General features: G+C 38.8%; 1 protein-coding gene across 3 annotated transcripts in view; it reads left to right on the top strand.

Moving 5' to 3' along the window:
• PPP3CA (protein phosphatase 3 catalytic subunit alpha) overlaps positions 1 to 17,454 on the top strand; it is a 314,121-nt gene that overhangs the window by 200,208 nt on the left and 96,459 nt on the right. The window lies entirely within an intron of this gene.

Genomic DNA, 17,454 nt, shown 5'->3' with positions numbered 1-17,454 from the left:
ATGCTTTGTTTAGGTTCCATATTGAGAAGAAGCCTGAATTATTTCTTTCACATAATGCCTGCCTCGCTCAGACCCACGCATAGAGTTCTGCACGTACGAGCCAGACCCCTGCTCCTGCACAAAACCCGTCAATAGCTTCCCTGCGCCCTTTGGACAGAATCCAAAGGCTTGATAGCCCTGGATGCCCGGAGGGCTGCTTTGTTCTCTAACCTTCTCCGAGCTCTTTCCCCTTACTCCATGCCCTAGCCTTACTAGAGATTTTATATTTCATGCATTTGTTAAGCTCTCCTTTAACCCAGAAAAGTCTTATTCACCCTTTGGGTTTCAGCTTAAATATCACTCCTGGGGGAAATCTTTTCTTATTACCAGCAGTGTGCAGTCTTCTGCTTCATACTCTTCCTTTTGGCGAGATTACTGCACTTAAATTTACTGTTAATCAAGCATTCGGTGGCCTATTATCTGTGTTCCCATTAAAAAATTTATGTTTATTTCTTTCAAGGAAAGGACTGTGTTTATCTCTGTTTGTCCCTCTCCCCAGTGTGTAATATGGTGCCTGCCCATGATTGGTTATCCTAAATATTTGCTGGTTGATTTGTAAGGAGAAAAAAAAATGTACAGGTATTTACCGCATGATGGAGAAGCCTGTTTTCAGTAGAAATTAACTCGAGTGACACTGATGATTTTTGTTTTCTGTTATATATAATCAGGATTAACAATTGCTTACTGTCTTTAAATTATAAAATATTTATAAGAGTAGAATAGTATTTAATAGTCTGTGATTATAAAATAAAATACCTTTATTAAACACCTACTATATTAGAATGTAGACAGTTAGACAGTCTGAAGTAATCATTTTTAAAGGTAGCTCATGAAGTGGAAGATCTTTTCAAGCACCCGGCAGCATTTTAAATGCATTATTTTACTTTTAAACAATTGTGCCTGTAATGCTGAGTGGTTCTCATCTGTTCCTTGTAGAGCCCCATAATGACCTCTGTCTACTTATATACTGTTTCATCTTAGATCAAAGGACCTGATGTCTTTTCCACATATTTAATTGCATGTCACATGTGTTTAATTATTGATCTGTCCAGTCAGTGCTTATTGAGGGGGACAATGAATAAATTCATTAATTTAAACATTTCATACTAGGTTTTTAAGTTATAGGTTTTTAAGTTATAAGTATTCAAAAAGAAATATAAGTACCAACTCTGAGTTACAGAAATATTTAGAAAATATTTTTAAGGTTTGCATTTTCAGCAATTCAGATATACTCCATTCTTCTAGTTATAATTTTTAAACTTTCATAGGTTGAATTCCTTAAAAATATTTTTGTTAATCATCACCTGAGGATATTTTTTTCCATTGATTTTTAGAGAGAGTGGAAGGGAGGGAGAGAGGGAGGGGGGGGGAGAGAGAGAGAGAGAGAGAGAGAGAGAGAGAGAGAGAGAAAAAGAGAGAGAAATATGAGAGAGACACATCAACTGGTTGCCTCCCGCACTGGGCCAGGGATTGAACCTGCAATCCTGGTACATGCCCTTGAGGGGGAATCAAACCTGCCACCCTGGGGTGTGTGGACTGACTCTCTAACCCCTGAGCCAGGGTGGAACTTTGTTTTTTTTAACAAACTTTTGTGACTATATAACAGTATATAGCATAGTAGGCTAGGTCTGTAAGATATACAAACGAAAAATAAACAGTGACTCTTCCTAAAGACTAGGATTCTAGAGAACCTAACTAATGTTTCCCCCAAATAATATGTTGTGTGCCATGTATGTTGTGTGGCATGGAAGACTTCAAAAGTTAAATAAAGAAAAAGCTATTATGAGAATGCCAAGGAGGAAGTGAGTAATATGAATTTGTAGACTCAGAGAATGCTTCAAAGAGAAGATGGTAGTTGAAGGTTGAATGCCATTTCAATAGACAGATCGTTGGAGACAGATGATGGCTGGTAGAACAGAACCTCTGGAGCAACTGCTGTGTACTTTTCCTATTCAGGGAATGGGACCATCCAGAGGGACTGGACAGAGTATGTTTGGAAATGAGTTTTGGAGGCTGTAATAGCGAGCCTGATTATGTCCAGTTGAGGAGATCTTTGAATGAATTGGACTTTATTTGGAAGCTCATAGGGACCTACCACTAAAGATTTTTTTTTTTTTTAATGAAAGAGAGTGTAGTAATCATTGAAAATGATAACCAAAAATGACTTCCCTTCCTGGCACATTTTAGTAGAATTGCACATTTTGTACTACCCTTTCCCTGTTCTTTCTGGTTTGAGGGTCATGTAGTTACTTCTGAGAATGGCAGTGTTACTAGAATTGATGGAGCATTTAATGACCTACCAAAGGCTTTTTCCAGCTCTCTTTTGTTTGTATATTTGAGATAGTGGTTGCCTATATGTGTAGAGCACCCTTCTAACCAGAGATGAATGTATATTTGAGCAAGGCATACAAACCTATGTTGTTTTAATCTGAATACAGAGATTTGAGGGTTGTTTATTATTACATCTTGCCTCGATAGATACAGGGATGGTGTCCGGTCCTTGCTTTATAAAGACAATTGTGGTAGCATTAAGTTCGATACATATACTAGTAAAGAAGGGAAAACAGGAGTTGAGACCATTTAAAAGGCTTTTGGATTAATCCTGACAAAAAATAATGGTCAGGCAATGGCACTGGACATGGAAAGAAGAAATAAGGTGAGTGGTATGGTAAAGAAAGGATCAACAAGATCTTTTAACAAGTCAGGTAAGGGCCAAGTATAAGAGGAGCACTGAAGTTTACTTCTAGCAGAAATTCTTATCATTTAACTTCTGAAACTTTTCCCACAGAAGAGATTACACTCATATGTTTCCTTTATGTTTTATGTGTTTTTTCTATTTAAACAAACTTTAAAAAAAAAATTTTCCAGAGCTTTGATAAAATCAAATTGATTTGTTGTCTTTATCTACATTTATTCACAGTTCCTGATAACTATTTAGACGTTCTATATTTTGCTTTCTTACTGCCTTATTAATTATTGTACATATATATGTATATATATGTGTGTGTGTATGTATATATATATATATATATACATATATCATATATAATGCCTTTTAACTTCAGTTAAATAGGCTTTGGTTCCATTTAATTACTGGGGAAAAATGATAAATCTCAACTACCCTATTAAACTATAGCATTATATATAGTGATAATAATAATAATTGCATACAAAGTTGCATTCTCAAAGCAATTTAATATGTGTTTTCTCAATAACTACATGAGACAACTAGAGTATGTGTTTACTTCATTTAGTGAATAAGAAAAGTGAAAGTTAGAGGTGTAAAGTTAATAAAGAGCAAAGCCAGTCTTAAACCGATGCCTTCTGTCTCCTTGCTGACCCCTCTTCATTCATACCCACAACTTTGAAGCACAGAGAAAGCTGAAGAGTGATCAGGGGCACAAGCACAGAACTTGGACCTATCTCACTCATACCTAAGAGGAAACCACTAATCTTTAGGTAGACTGGCCAAGTATAATAGTTTGACCTTTGTATTTCTAACAACTATGGGCCTATTTTGAATCTTCCTACATCCTGTAACATTCTGATGATCTTATTCCCCCTATACCAGTGTTTGTATAATGAGGTTCTGGTGGAAGTGTGTGCATTGTCATTCTACCTAAAATATTGATATGGGTAGTATAAGCTAGAGGTCAAGAACACAGACTCTGGAATCAAATGGCCTGCTTTCAAGTCCAGGCTCCCACCATGAGTAGTGTTGAATTTAGGACCATTACACTACCTCTCATAGCCTTCGTTTACTCACCTCTAAAATGGAGTAAGAGTTGTATGTGGGTAATAAGGTTATTGTGAAGTTTAAATGAGATAATCAACATAAAGACCTTACTACAAGGTTTTGCACATTGCAAACTCAATCACCTAGCCATTGTCAAATAATGATCTAATGAAATGACTGGAATTTTAGCAGAACTGCTATCATCAATCACTTGGGTGATTATAATTTAATTATAAATTAAGTTATAAATTCACACTGTACCTGATCATTTGTCAGAGTTTGATTAATGAGGAATTAAAATATTAGGATTCGGTTTGTGCTGCTCAGTTCTTAACTACTGGTTAGAGAAAATCATGTCAGCTGAAGTACAGGGAAACACATAATTGTTTGGATTTTTAATGCCTAGTAGTTGGTGTACAACCATGTGTAAAGGCAAAACAGATATTGCTATTGTTTTGGTTTTGATACTGAATTTACAACTTCTAGCAAAAATCTTTCATTTTGGTTAATGTTTGACTTTCACCTTTCCCTAGAGTTGAATTAACACACCATTTCAAAAGCTAATCCTTTAGTTACACAAGCTAGAGAATGAAACCAAATACTTTTTCTATTTTCTGATTAATACAAGCTTGGTTGGTGTATACTTTGGGTAATACACTGGTAATACATTGTAAAGCCATATTTTCTAAAGGAGTTGAATAATGTAAGAAAGTATGTGAAACCGAAGTGACTTGGTTAAGATAGCTTTCCCATATAGCTTTGTCTAGTTACTAGTGTTGCTATAAGCCTATGAGTTGATACATGTAAACAAAGACAGTACCTTACACTTCCTAAGTGCTCAACAAAAGTTACACTGGTGCCTCTTTCAATTTTTTCTCTTTTGCCTTAAATAATTTTATTAGAATTTAACAATTTATTTTATACGTGCTTATGGTTTCGAAGATATAAAATTGCAGGATTTTCTATATCACTTATTTTCAAAAGTACCCATTTTTGGAAATCATCTTTTTAATTCCCTTTTAAAGACATTTCATGAATCAATGAGTAGTCCAACTACATCAGTTGAGTTAAATGTTTAGAAATAATTCTACATAAAAAAGAAATCATATTGAAGAACAATAAAATGTTACGGAGTGAATGTTATGGAATGTGTGTATCCCCCAAAATTTATATTTAGAAGCCCTAATGCCCAATGTGATGGTGTTTGGAAATGATGCCTTTGGGTCAACTAGATCACAAGATTATGCCTCTTGTGATGGGATTAGTGGCCTAAAAAAAGAGGAAGAGAGAAAGGTGCAGAATTTGATCTTGGACTTCCAGCCTCCAGAGCTGTGAAAAATAAATCTCTGTTGTGTAAGCCAGCCAGTCTAATGCATTTTCTATGACAACCCAAGCAGACTAAGACAAATTATAAATGGGAATACTTATCCTAATATAGTTGTTAAAAACTGTGCATTTAATTCAAGTCAGATAATTCATAAATCTTAGTCACTTTTCCTAGCCCTTGCTTTTATTTCATTTCTAGCTCAAAGGACACTTTTTTTCCCCCCCAGCTGCACTTAAAAAAATTCTGAAACACTTGACCTTTTAATATCATGATGAGATTTAACTCAGTGTATTTCAACAATAATTCTGCTTTTGATGTATTCTAAGGAAAAGCATTCTTCCTTAGTTTATATTTTGGATGAGAGAGTTCAGCTAAACGTTTTAAGAGGGGGTTGATACTGCCTGCACTACGCCCAAAATCAGTAAAATTACCTGATGGTGTCTATTTCACGCAGAGGCGTGGACCTTAGTAAAAGACACCAAGTTACTTAAGTGATTACATTTCAGAAATGGTCGTCTGCCCCCACAATAACTGGAGACCTGTGACAACTTGGAAATATAATTCAGTTAATTTTCATCTTTTAGGTTTAAAAGAGCTATTTTATGGTATGGGTTGTAATTAGCCACAGGAAAAAGAGCATGGCATAGGGATGTGTGATTTGAATCTGTAAATGTGTATGTGTGGGGGGGGGCGGGGGGAAGGGAGGAGTGTAGGGTGTGGATAAAGTATGGCAGAATACCAAGGGGGAAAAGTGGCAATTGTAACAAATAAGTTGAAGATAATTACAGTTGTTCTTGGAAATAATTCAGATTGGTCCAATTTCAAGTAGCAAAGGTAATAATATCTGCGAATTACCTGTATGCCAACATTCTTGTATTATATTTCAGTGGACTCAGCCTTTTCTCCTTAGTGTAATAGGAACTCTGTTTCTTTTTTTAGTTAGTGGCCTTTGATAGTCTCAGATAAAAGGCATCCTTCTGAATTCTTTGATCATACACTACAGCAAGCCAAAAAACTCTCATTCATGGCATCTCTGAAAAATGTCCATATTTTTCAAGTTCATTTTAAATTATTTAATAATACAGTGACTTTTTTACAGAGTGCAAAGGAAATTAAGCCAACATTTAATTGTGTGCTCTAAAGAAGAATCGAGGGAATGGGAAATTATTGGCCAGAAAATAATAACCCTGAACTCTAAATCCAACACCTTATCTATTTTGAACTCTTCACTACATTTATTTAACAGCAGAGCGTCTGCTGGGAATAGCCTAGACTTTGGGAGAAATTGGCTTCAAACCACAGCTCTATAACTTAAAGCTATGTGCCCTGCACCAATTATTTAACCCTTTTCAGCTTTACGTTTCCAAATCTAAAACAAACAACAACAGGCATAAAAGTAGTACCTGTTTCAGAGGGATGTTGTACAAATTAAATGAGATCCTACCTGGAAGGTACAATGCAGGGCAGATAGTAAGTATGTAATAAAATGTGGTCTCTGCTTTTGATATTGATTCCTGTAGTTCCTAACTGTATGTCTGAATCATGTTACTTAGTTCTTCCTTTGTAAACAAGCTAATACTGACCTCTGGGATCGTTGTGACAATTATGAGTAACATGAATCACTTAGTGTGCTGGCTGATGTGCAGAACACTTGATATGTGGTTGTTTCACTGCAGAGCTCCTCCTGCACAACCTGGACTGCACTTTGAGGTAGTTTTGGGTAAATCAGAGAAGATGCCTTTAGGAACTTAGAGTGGCAGAAACTAAACCACAGAAGATTCATATATACATGAATATTCAAGCGTGAATGGAGAAAAATATCTTAACCTTGGATTCTCCTAAATTTAGATTCCTGATACTTGGATCTGGACCAGGTTGAGTTTTACTTTGAAAATGCATGTCAATGAAGGGTTTATTAAACTAAATAAGATGTGAAACATACTTCAAAGGGACATGATTAGCATTAAGCATAATATTTTTTTTTATGAATTTAAGGTCATAGCTTTAAACAAAATGCTTTTCTACATATTTACTAAAGCTAGAACCCTCATATATTAAAATATTTTTAAATTGATTTGAGAGTAAGAGAGAGAGAGAGACATTAATGATGAGAAACATCAGTCAGCTGCCTCCTGTATGGCCTGCACTGGGGATCAATCCTACAACCTGGGCATGTGCCTTGACCTGGAATCGAACCGGAGACCTCTTGGTGCATAGGATGTTGCTCAATCCACTGAGCAACACCAGCTGGGCCATATATTTTTAATAGTTTTCAGCAGTGTGTGAACTTCAGAGAAGTAGTATGTCACATCTTATGTGACACCCCAGCAAAGTTACCAGTTAGCTGCCGTGCCTCCGTGTCTCCAAAGCTCAGCTGCCAGATCAGGATCAGAGACGCTCCTCTGGAGCTGTCACTGGACAGGCAGTGTATAGTCACGGAAGTGGATGAGATTGTCAAGGGGAAGCTAGTAGAGGGGCAGTGACAAACCTGGGGCTAATGCCTGCATTTAAGGGACAAAGGAAGAGGATCAAAGAAAGAGGATCAAAGAGAAGGTTGAGAAATTGTGGCTAGAAAAGTAAGTGGAAAACTACTTACTTCTGTGTCCCTCCAAATTCATATGTTGAAACCTAAATCCCAGTGTGATGGTATTTGGAAGTGGAGCCTTTGAGAGGTGCTTACGTCATGAGGGTGAAGCCCTCATGAATGGGATTAGTGCCTTTATAAAAAATGCACTCTCTCGCCACCTCTGCCATGTGAGGACACAGCCAGGAGATGGCTGTCTCTGAGATCCAGAGAACGGGCCCTCACCAGACACCAAATCTGCCAGGGACTTGAATCTACAGGTGCCTTGATTTTGGATTTTCCAGCCTCCAGAACTGTGAGAAATAAATTTCTGTTGTTTCTAAGCCACCCCATCTTTGTTATTCTATTATAGCAGCCCAAATGGACTAAGACAAAAACCAAGAAGGCTATAGTGTTAATAGAAGCCGAGGAGAGGAGGTCTCACGAATGCATGTGGGGTTTGGCAATTGGGAAGTAACTATCCATAGAAAGGAGTAGGTTGGCCCGGGACAAGGACAGTCTTGTGACAGTCAGTTGAGAGTGGTTAGGGGAGGGCAGACACTCAGGGTAGACCACTCTTTGAAGTCGCTCTACTAAGGAGAAATGTACCACAGTAGCATAAGAGGATGATAGGGACAGCAAGGGCTATTTGACCATGAAAGAGACTCAGTGTTTATAGGTAAAAGGAAAGAAACCAGTAGAAAAGGAGAAGCCAGATATATAAGTGGCAGAGTAAATAATTCATTTTGGAGTGTGAACCTTGAGAAATTAGGCATGGGAACACTGATGGACTAATTAGCTCTGGGTAGAAGTAAAGACCTTTTGAGACCAGAGGGAAAGGAAAAAGTAAGAAAGAAAGGAAAAAGAACAGTTGGTGTGTGATAGGTATTATCATTATTGTTGTCAGTCATTCTGAAGGTCTATGATGTCTGTTTGGACTATACTGAGCTTTCTCCTTTCTCACTGCCTCAGGTGTGCAGATGACACTGCTGCTGTCCTATCACTTCTCATTCAGCCAGCTCCTCCTTGTATGTCAGAATCAGGTGTAGGCTCATGTGTTGGGTTGCAGCATATGCTCATGGAGTGAACAAAACTGTCTCTGTTCTCAGGAAGCTGTGTTCTAGTGGAGGAGAAAAGCAAACTGATAGATACGTTTAAAAAAATACATAATGTACAAGATTGTAGCAAGTGCTATAAGGAAGACAAAAGAAGGTTAAGGAACAGAATGTGTCTGGTAGGGAATGGACCATGGAAAATCAGGGAAGGTTACTGGGAAGATAACGCAGCAGCAGGGTACTGAACGAAGCAACAGAAGAGAAGAGCACATGTTTAAGGACGAATTCCTTAAACAGGCAGAGGAATAGCAAGGCCCTGCCGTGGGAGTTGGCTTGGTGTGCTGAGGAAAGCTGGGCTAGTGTGGCTGAAGCAAAGGTTGTGCTCAAGAGAAAGGTTAGAGGAGGAGCTGGGGACCAGAACATTTAGGGCCTTTACTGAATTTAAATAGGATGCCACGGAGCAAACAAATTTTTTGAGCAAACAAATAAAATATTGATCTTGTGACATGAGATTGTATTATTTTCCTCTTAGCCTCTTTTCTGAATCATAAGCAAATAATCAAAATTGCAGAGTCTTCCAATGTGCTACAAGGGAATGGTGTCTCATAAAGTTCAAATCCCTGTCTACCCATTTTTATTCACGTGAATAGAATGCGAGAAGCAGGTGATATTGTTTCTGTTCAACTTAATTGTATGTTTTAAAAATTATGTATCTGTGGATGGCTAGAGCAGCAGAGCCATCCCTCTGGTGCTGTACACACTTACCTGGAATGCTTTCAGAGCTGCAGACTCTCTGCTGGATAATTTTGGCATCATTTCTCTTTGTCTTTAATGGAATATTTATGGCCTGGTCAGATACATCTGACTTTTACTAAAAGTGACTTGAAAAAAGTGTCAAACTTGAATTTTTTTTTTCTTCCCAAATGAAAACACAAGTGTAAGCACATTTTTTCATGTTATTCTGAATCACATAGTTAATGCATCCTATCCAGGAAAGATAGTGCTGACAAAGGGATGCAGAAGGAAAAGGAAAGTGTCATCAGTGTCTAGTAGTTCATGATTAGTGTTCTCAGTACCACAGAAGAGAGCTGCTCCAGACCGCTACACACGCCTGTATGAACCTACATGGGGCGTGTAGTTTACTTGTCTGCTGAGATCTAGGACTTGAAAGGGCGGTATTGTGCAAATGAGAATGCTATTAAGTCACTGGTGCTGAATTTTAGACTCAGGACTCAGCATGGATATACACTTAAATCGAAGTTAACTTGAAGAGTAAATTGCAGAGAGAAATATAGGATGAGTTTCACTTTGTCAAAGACAAATGGACATTTTTAGAAGTAATCTCCTGAGATAGGATGAGATTTAGATAAATATCAATTACCTTTAAAAATATTGCTATGTAAATAAATAAATAAATAAATAAATAAATAAATAAATAAATAACTTAGAATAGGAGATTCTTACTCCTAATCATTCACTTCTAGTCAGAAATCTATCAGTTAAATATGAAAGTACTATGCATACTTCATTGGAAAAGCAACACAAAAGATATAAAACCTACAATTATAAAGTAATATCATTTCTCCAGAAGGCTTAAAAATATCATAAGAGAAAACTAAAGTTTAAAGACTTTGGAGAATAAATTCTATTGTATTATTTACCCTGACATATTTTTTTCAAGTAGTAAGAATTGTTGCAACAGATTTAAACTCAAAGCCAGGAGAAAACAGAATGAAGTTACTCAAAGTTCTTTATATGCTTAGTAGTTAGAGGATAAAAACAAACAACAAACAAAACACCGGCTGATTTGGGTAGAGGACCCATTCTACTTTGTAGAAACAGCAGGGCTCTATTCGGGTTTACTCTGATGGTTTATACTTAAAGTACTGTTAGTACATCTGCCATATTCTTTGTAGGAATCAAGAAAAATATTATTGAGCTCCCATAATGGGAAAATGCAAGGCATAATATTGGTTACTGTGTAAACATTGCTTTACAAGTAATCATAAGAGTCCTGGACTGCGAGGCTGCAGGAGGCACAGGGGCAGATCTGGCCCCGCCACTCACCTGCTCCACTATCCCACTACGGCCAAACCCGTCGTGTTCTACACATGCCCCCTAGTGGTTAGTGCATGCCATAGCAGCCGGTTGTTCGGTTGTTCTGCAGTTTGATCTATTTGCATATTAGTCTTTTATTATATAGTATAGATGCAAGTGTAACCTCATAACTATGTATAAAATTGCCCATCCTCTGCTCCCCCGCCCGGCCCCTCCCACCACGGCCCAGGTCCCTTGTCTGCTGGCAGCCCCACTGATGATGTGGAGTGATTGGGGCTGGCACCAGCAGTGGGTGTGAGCAGCAACTGCTGCCCTGATTGCCCCTCAGGAGCAGGGGGAGGTGGAGAATCCCTCAGGGGCAATTAGGGCCAGTAGCCACCGCTTGCATCTGCTGATGGTGCCAAGTGATCGGGCACTGGCAGCGGGTGTGAGCGGGGCTGGCATCAGCAGCAGGTGCGAGTGCCAGGCAGGGATGCAGTGCGCAGGAGTAAAGAATTTTAAGTAACCACCAGAGGCTCGCCCTAATGACAGCGACTGGAGCCCCGCCTTGGTCTAGTGCTCCCACTCACCTGCTCAACCATCCCACTGCGGCCAAGCCTGCCATGTTCCGCACATGCCCCCTAGTGGTCAGCGCACGTCATAGTGACCAGTTTGGTTGTTCCGGTTGTTCCGTCGTTCAGTCTATTTGCATATTAGCCTTTTATTATATGGGATAGATGCATATGTAACCTTATAACTATGTATAAAATTGCTCTGTAACCTTACGTGTGACTATATATAATTACGTATGTATTTATTACAAGTATAGAAAGAGCAAGCCTTCACAGAAGTGAGAGTGCAGGGTGGGATGCTTTGCTAGGTACATTTATATACATGTACTGTATGTCAGATAGTGTGCATGGTGACTATAATATCACACAATAAGCCAATGAGTAGATGTCTTACCCTCATTTTAGAGATTAGAACTCTGGGTACATTGGGTTTAATTGTCCAAAAGTTAGGCATTTAATGGCAGTAAAGCCAAGATTGGAATCACTACACCTCTTCTCAAAGGGATTGACAGAGACAAGGCTGGAGAAATGAGATAGAAAGGGGTTATATTGAGAGGAATGGATATGGTGGTACCGTGATGGAAAATTTGGATTTTTTTCATTTAGTCAAAAGCAACCATGGATTATTTCTGCCTAGGAAAGTGACATTGTGTAAGCAATGCTTTAATATCAGTAAGATATCAACTTTAAAAAAGTGGAAATTCGCCCTGACCGGTTTGGCTCAGTGGATAGAACGTTGGCCTGCGGACTCAAGGGTCCCAGGTTCGATTCCGGTCAGGGGCATGTACCTTGGTTGCAGGCACATACCCAGTAGGGAGGGTGCAGGAGGCAGCTGATTGATGTTTCTCTCTCATCAATGTTTCTGACTCTCCATCCCTCTCCCTTTCTCTCTGTAAAAAATCAATAAAATATATTTTTTAAAAAGTGGAAATTCAATTGAATTGCTCATATTAATAACCTGTTTTATCTAACATAGAATAATGAAGGCATAGTCCTTGTTCTTTTGAGCTTATTTGGTTTGTGGCAGGTTTTTAAATTTTATTTTCTTTGAGGACTGACAGCTGTGAGTTATAATGGACTTCACAAATTGGTACATGTACTCTCTCAGCCCATGGAGAGCAGTAAATTGCTCTCATCCTCCTGACACATTTATATCAGGAGAAGAAATAGGGAAAAGGGAACAAACAGCATTGCATCAACTAATTAAAACTAATGTGGGAGGAAGACGAAAAGAAAAAATAACACACAGGCAGGAACTTGAACCAGAGACCAGAGACGGTAGTGGCTCAGCTCTTCCAGGGGCTTCAACCCACCTCATGCTCTGGAAGACCTAGGGTTTGGTTTGATTGGGTGTGGCGGGGAGAGTGACATTGGGGTGTTCCTCAGAGAGCTGTAGAAATGACATGACCTCCCAGAGGCATTCCAGGGTGAGTGGGGACATGCTGGTGTGCCTTCTCACACCAGCTGGGCATGGTCCCTGGGAACTGCAAACCATTCCTCAGCCACAGCAACAACCAGATGTGTGGTTCCTTATGTAATGTGTTCTTTAGATGTATTTTAAGGCATGATCTGTCAGATCTCCATTTTCTTCCCCCATCTTTCTTTTTAATTGCTTTGGGATGAAAGTATCATAGGTTCAGAAAGTAATTTGGCAGTCCTCTACTCTAGACACTACCAGAAAATCCCCTCCGTAATATGCCTGCTAGCTTCTACTCCACTAAGCCAATATTTATTGAGTCCGTCTTTTATGTAAATGCAGGAGTACATATTAAGACAGCCACTTCCTGACAATCAAAGAAAACTATAATACAGTAATCAAATGGATCTATATTTCATCATTTTCAAAATATACATCTTTCATATTCTAACTTCTCTGAAATTTGCCTGGGTCTCACAATTAGTGGTCTAACAATAGTCATGACGTTGCCTGCACAGGCACAAACTTAGTCGTGGTTGTTCATATTGTTGTCTCCTTCCTTGAGTTACCTGCATTGTTGGAACTGCACGTGTTGAGTTTAATTGCTGTTTACAGTGCCTTTAACAATGTTCTTTGGCATCGAAACTAAATGTTACCATACAGAAGGCCAAGAAACAGGACAGTGAAGTACATACACATTTAATATTAGAGAATAAAATATTCACTCTTGAAGGGCTGTCTGATATTTTCTACTTTGACACAAAGCAAAAGCCATGTACTCAATAGGACCTGAGAGATAATGATCACCATAAGCCAGGGGTGGGCAACCCCTGGCACGCATGCCAAACATGGCATGCCAGTAACTTTTGCTGGCACGCAAAACCCTCTCTTATAATCTTCCATTTACAATTTTTTTCTTAATATCGACTTTTTTATTTTTCAGATAAATTCAGTGTAGGTGCATCTTAGATAAATAAATAATTTTACATAACAAGTTATCTTAAAGACCATAGACATGGATTGACGAGAGAGGGGAAGAGCAATTTCTCTGCCTCTGCCTTAACTCTCCCTGCCTTCCTAGACCCGACCAGTGTTTTGGTTTCATCCACAGACGCTTGTGAATCGTTGTTCTCAGTGATGAACTTCGTTAAGTCTTGTAATAGGGAGTAGCCTGACGGATGAAAGTAGTAGCTCGTGCATATCTCTGAAGGTCATGAAGTATAAACCTGATGTAAAATCTCTGTCATCAGTGATGCAGCGGCAAAAGTCCCACTGATAATATCAAATGGAGTCATAAAGTTTTCTGTCGGACTATCAGTGTACATGTATACATTAAAAAATAAATGTATTTTTCATCATCATATACTGTGTTTTTGTCGCTCGAATGAATTTTATTATTTTTTCAAGGTTTTTCACATACGTATACCTTAAGAGATATCAAGTAGGCATAACATGTTCTCAAAAAATTAGGGTTGGCACGCAGAAGAATTTTGAGTCAGAGATTTTGCTGGTTTTGGCACGCACTCACAAAAAGGTTGCCCACCCCTGCCATAAGCTAATGAAGCCCATTGTATTTTTTTTGCCAACACACAAGCAGAGGATTGCCTCTCATACACCGGATAAGGAAGTCCAGCAACAAAGTGCTGGTTGTAATGCTGGAGCCTTGCCTTAGAAAACAGCACATTGTGGGTACTTTGGTAGCGTAGATAATGATGGTGGTGAACAAACATCAGTAACTGATGTGAAAAAGGATTCTGGTGAGTCAAAGTTGATGGAAAGAAGATTTCAGGGTATATTAATCAAAATTTGTCTTATAAAGTATAAAAGATTTTAAGTGATAAGAAAATATGCCATTGTTTAATTATTTAGTAATATCTGAAATACTGGTGTATCTTATAAAAGGCCTTGTCTTCAGGTCACTGAAATAGGGCAGTCACAACACATTATGCTTTTTAATCCTCAGGCACTATGCAAACTGAAATATTATCGTTTCAGTTTTGCAGATGAGAACATTGAAGTAACTAGCTCCATATCTTAGAAAAGTGATAGCGTTGGGAAACTAATAATTGGATAATGGTGGCTGCCATTTGAACCAGAGTTCAAGCTGTTTACCCAAAGTAAATTGCCGTAAGTGAAAAGAATCATTAATCAAAAATGACAGGAGGACCCAGAGATCTGATGATATAACAACAGCAACTTGGTGCTTCACGCTTGGCTTAATATTTCCAGTGTGGGTGAGCTCATCACACCCTCCCTCCCACTGTGAACGGTTTTCTTGATAGAAATGAATTTTTTTATATAGTAGACAACTAGGCTTCCTTTTAACTTTCACTCATTTGCTGTTATTCTTCCCTCAAAAGAAAAACAAAACAAAAACTAAAATCTGGACTATAAGCCTGCTGGCTCATCTACAAAAGCCTCTCTGAATCTCAAGGACAGTTACCATATTGCCATCTATTCTGTTTTCTGGACCAGATAGCCCTGTTTTTCTTATAAAACATGGTTTTATGACCCATGTCATGTTTATCATATTTCCTTAGGGTAGTCTGTTTTGTGGGTGTGTGTTTACAAATATGGAGTTCAGGGTGAACTGTTGCGTCAGGACTTGGAGGACAGACATGCCACACATTCAGTCCGCAGTCATCTAAAGCTTACAGGACCTTTTCAAGGTAATGCTGATGAACCCAGGCTCCTCCCATCCAGATTTTTTTCAGAAGGGTTTTTATGGCATCTCTTGGGCACATAGCCTAACTCTTCCTGGGATAGGGCAGACTGGAAAGGTTGTGGCCTAAATATCTGCCCGTGAAGCATAGTTCAACAGAGGACGCGGATGCTGTGGTTGTAGGAAGTCCTGTCTCCCTGGCAGAGCTGTGGTGGCTCACGTGAAGAGCAACCTGGGAAGCAGAGGCCCAGGGAGGAGAGAGCCTGGGTGTGAGTGTACCGCTGCCAGTTTTCAACGTGGGCAAGTTACTTAACCTTTCTCAGTTCCATGTCTGGAAAATGTTGATGAATAATAGTTGTTCCTCTTATGTTATTTCAGGAATTGAACTTAAGCATTTAAAATGCTTAGAAACACTATTTGACCTAAGAACTCAAAGTGTTTTCTTATGTGTGAGTAGAACTCAAATAATTGAATAATCAACCTAGTGTATTCATTTTCTAGGGCTGCCATCACCAAATTCCACTAACTGAGTTGCTTCACACCACCGAATTGTATTGTCCCACAGTTCTGGAGGCAAGAAGTGTGACATGGGTGTTGGCAGGGCCACATTCCCCTCTGGGGAGGATCCTTCCCTGCCTGTTTCCGCTTCTGGAGGCCCCAGGACTTTATTGGCTTGTGACAGCGTGACTCCCCTTTCTGCCTCTGCCTTTACCTGGCCTCTGTGTCTCTGTGCCCATGTTTTCCACTGCTTATAAGGACGCCAGTCCTATTGCATTAGGGCCCACCCTAATGGAGTCTGACTTCATGTTAACCTGATTCTATCTGCAAAAACTCGATTTCCAAATAAAGTTACATTCATAGGTACCAGTGCTTAGGACTTGAACATACCTTTGGGGGGACACAATTCAACTCAATGTCTAGTATCAGACAAGTTCAAAATGGAGGAACTGGGTGTCCCAGAAACAAGCAGAGGACAGTAAGCGGGAAAGTGGGAGATCTAAGAACAGGTGATGTTTTGAAATTTAGCCAGTAACTAGGCACTAATGGTTTTTGTGAAGAAGTCATACAGCCCAAATAAAATCTTTGGGCTGAGATAAGGAAAAACAAGATTTCAATAATCTGTGGGGGGGAAATTTGGACCCACATTTAAAGGTCCAGCAATACTGACCAGGTACCAAGATATAAGCTGTAAATCTAAAGTTGACCCTGTGGATCCTGTTCACTCTTAGAAGTGCCTTTCCTCAGACATGGAATAAACAACATCTCGGCACCTTTGAGATGTTAATATAGTTTCAGCAGCGTTCATAAGTGCAGCCTTATATATTTTGACTGCCTGGGCAATTTTTCAGCACACATAGTTAGATTTCGCATACATAGGATGCATTTGAATTATCCCAGGATGAAGATGAATTTGTTTTCTGAAATAAAACTGAAACACCTAAGAATTTGCATTCTGTACAGCCATTGGGCATTATCTGCTCTTGAGAGCTTTACTACAGAATGAGCATGAGTTTGTTAGGTATGTAGAGTGTTTGAAGATACTGTGAATAAAATGTGTGTCCGATATAGAGGTTTATGATGATCATCTGTGTGTTTGTACCATCAATATTTCCAGAGTAACCACTCTGTATTTCCCAAATAGAGTGCAAGTTAGAAGCAATATGACTTAAATACTGTATTAAGAAACCCGTCTCTTTTGTATCTCAATCAGAAAGTCTTTTGTAAATACCATGTTAATGACAGCTGTGGAAAGAGAAATATGGAAAGTGTGCTTAACGTAGAATTTTCTAATCCTTACAGGGATTTGAATCAATTTAAGATTAGATCATTCCCTAAGTGGGTTTTTATATAGTTATTTCGTTTCCAGTTTTCCAAGCCTTTCTAACACTTGATCTTGGTACAAAAACTGCTGCCATCTTCAGAGACATGAGTCATGATACTTAAAATGTTTTCACCATACTTTAGACATCATAGGATGCAGTAGGAGAGTAGAGTCTTGGCATTCACAATTTTTACATTCAAAGACTTGACCTTTCAGAGTGGGTC

This window comes from Myotis myotis, unplaced genomic scaffold (genome assembly GCF_014108235.1).
Source record: "Myotis myotis isolate mMyoMyo1 unplaced genomic scaffold, mMyoMyo1.p scaffold_m19_p_1, whole genome shotgun sequence".
Lineage (NCBI taxonomy): Eukaryota > Metazoa > Chordata > Mammalia > Chiroptera > Vespertilionidae > Myotis > Myotis myotis.
Note: the sequence above shows the minus strand (reverse complement) of the source record. Positions and strands in the feature narration are given on the sequence as shown.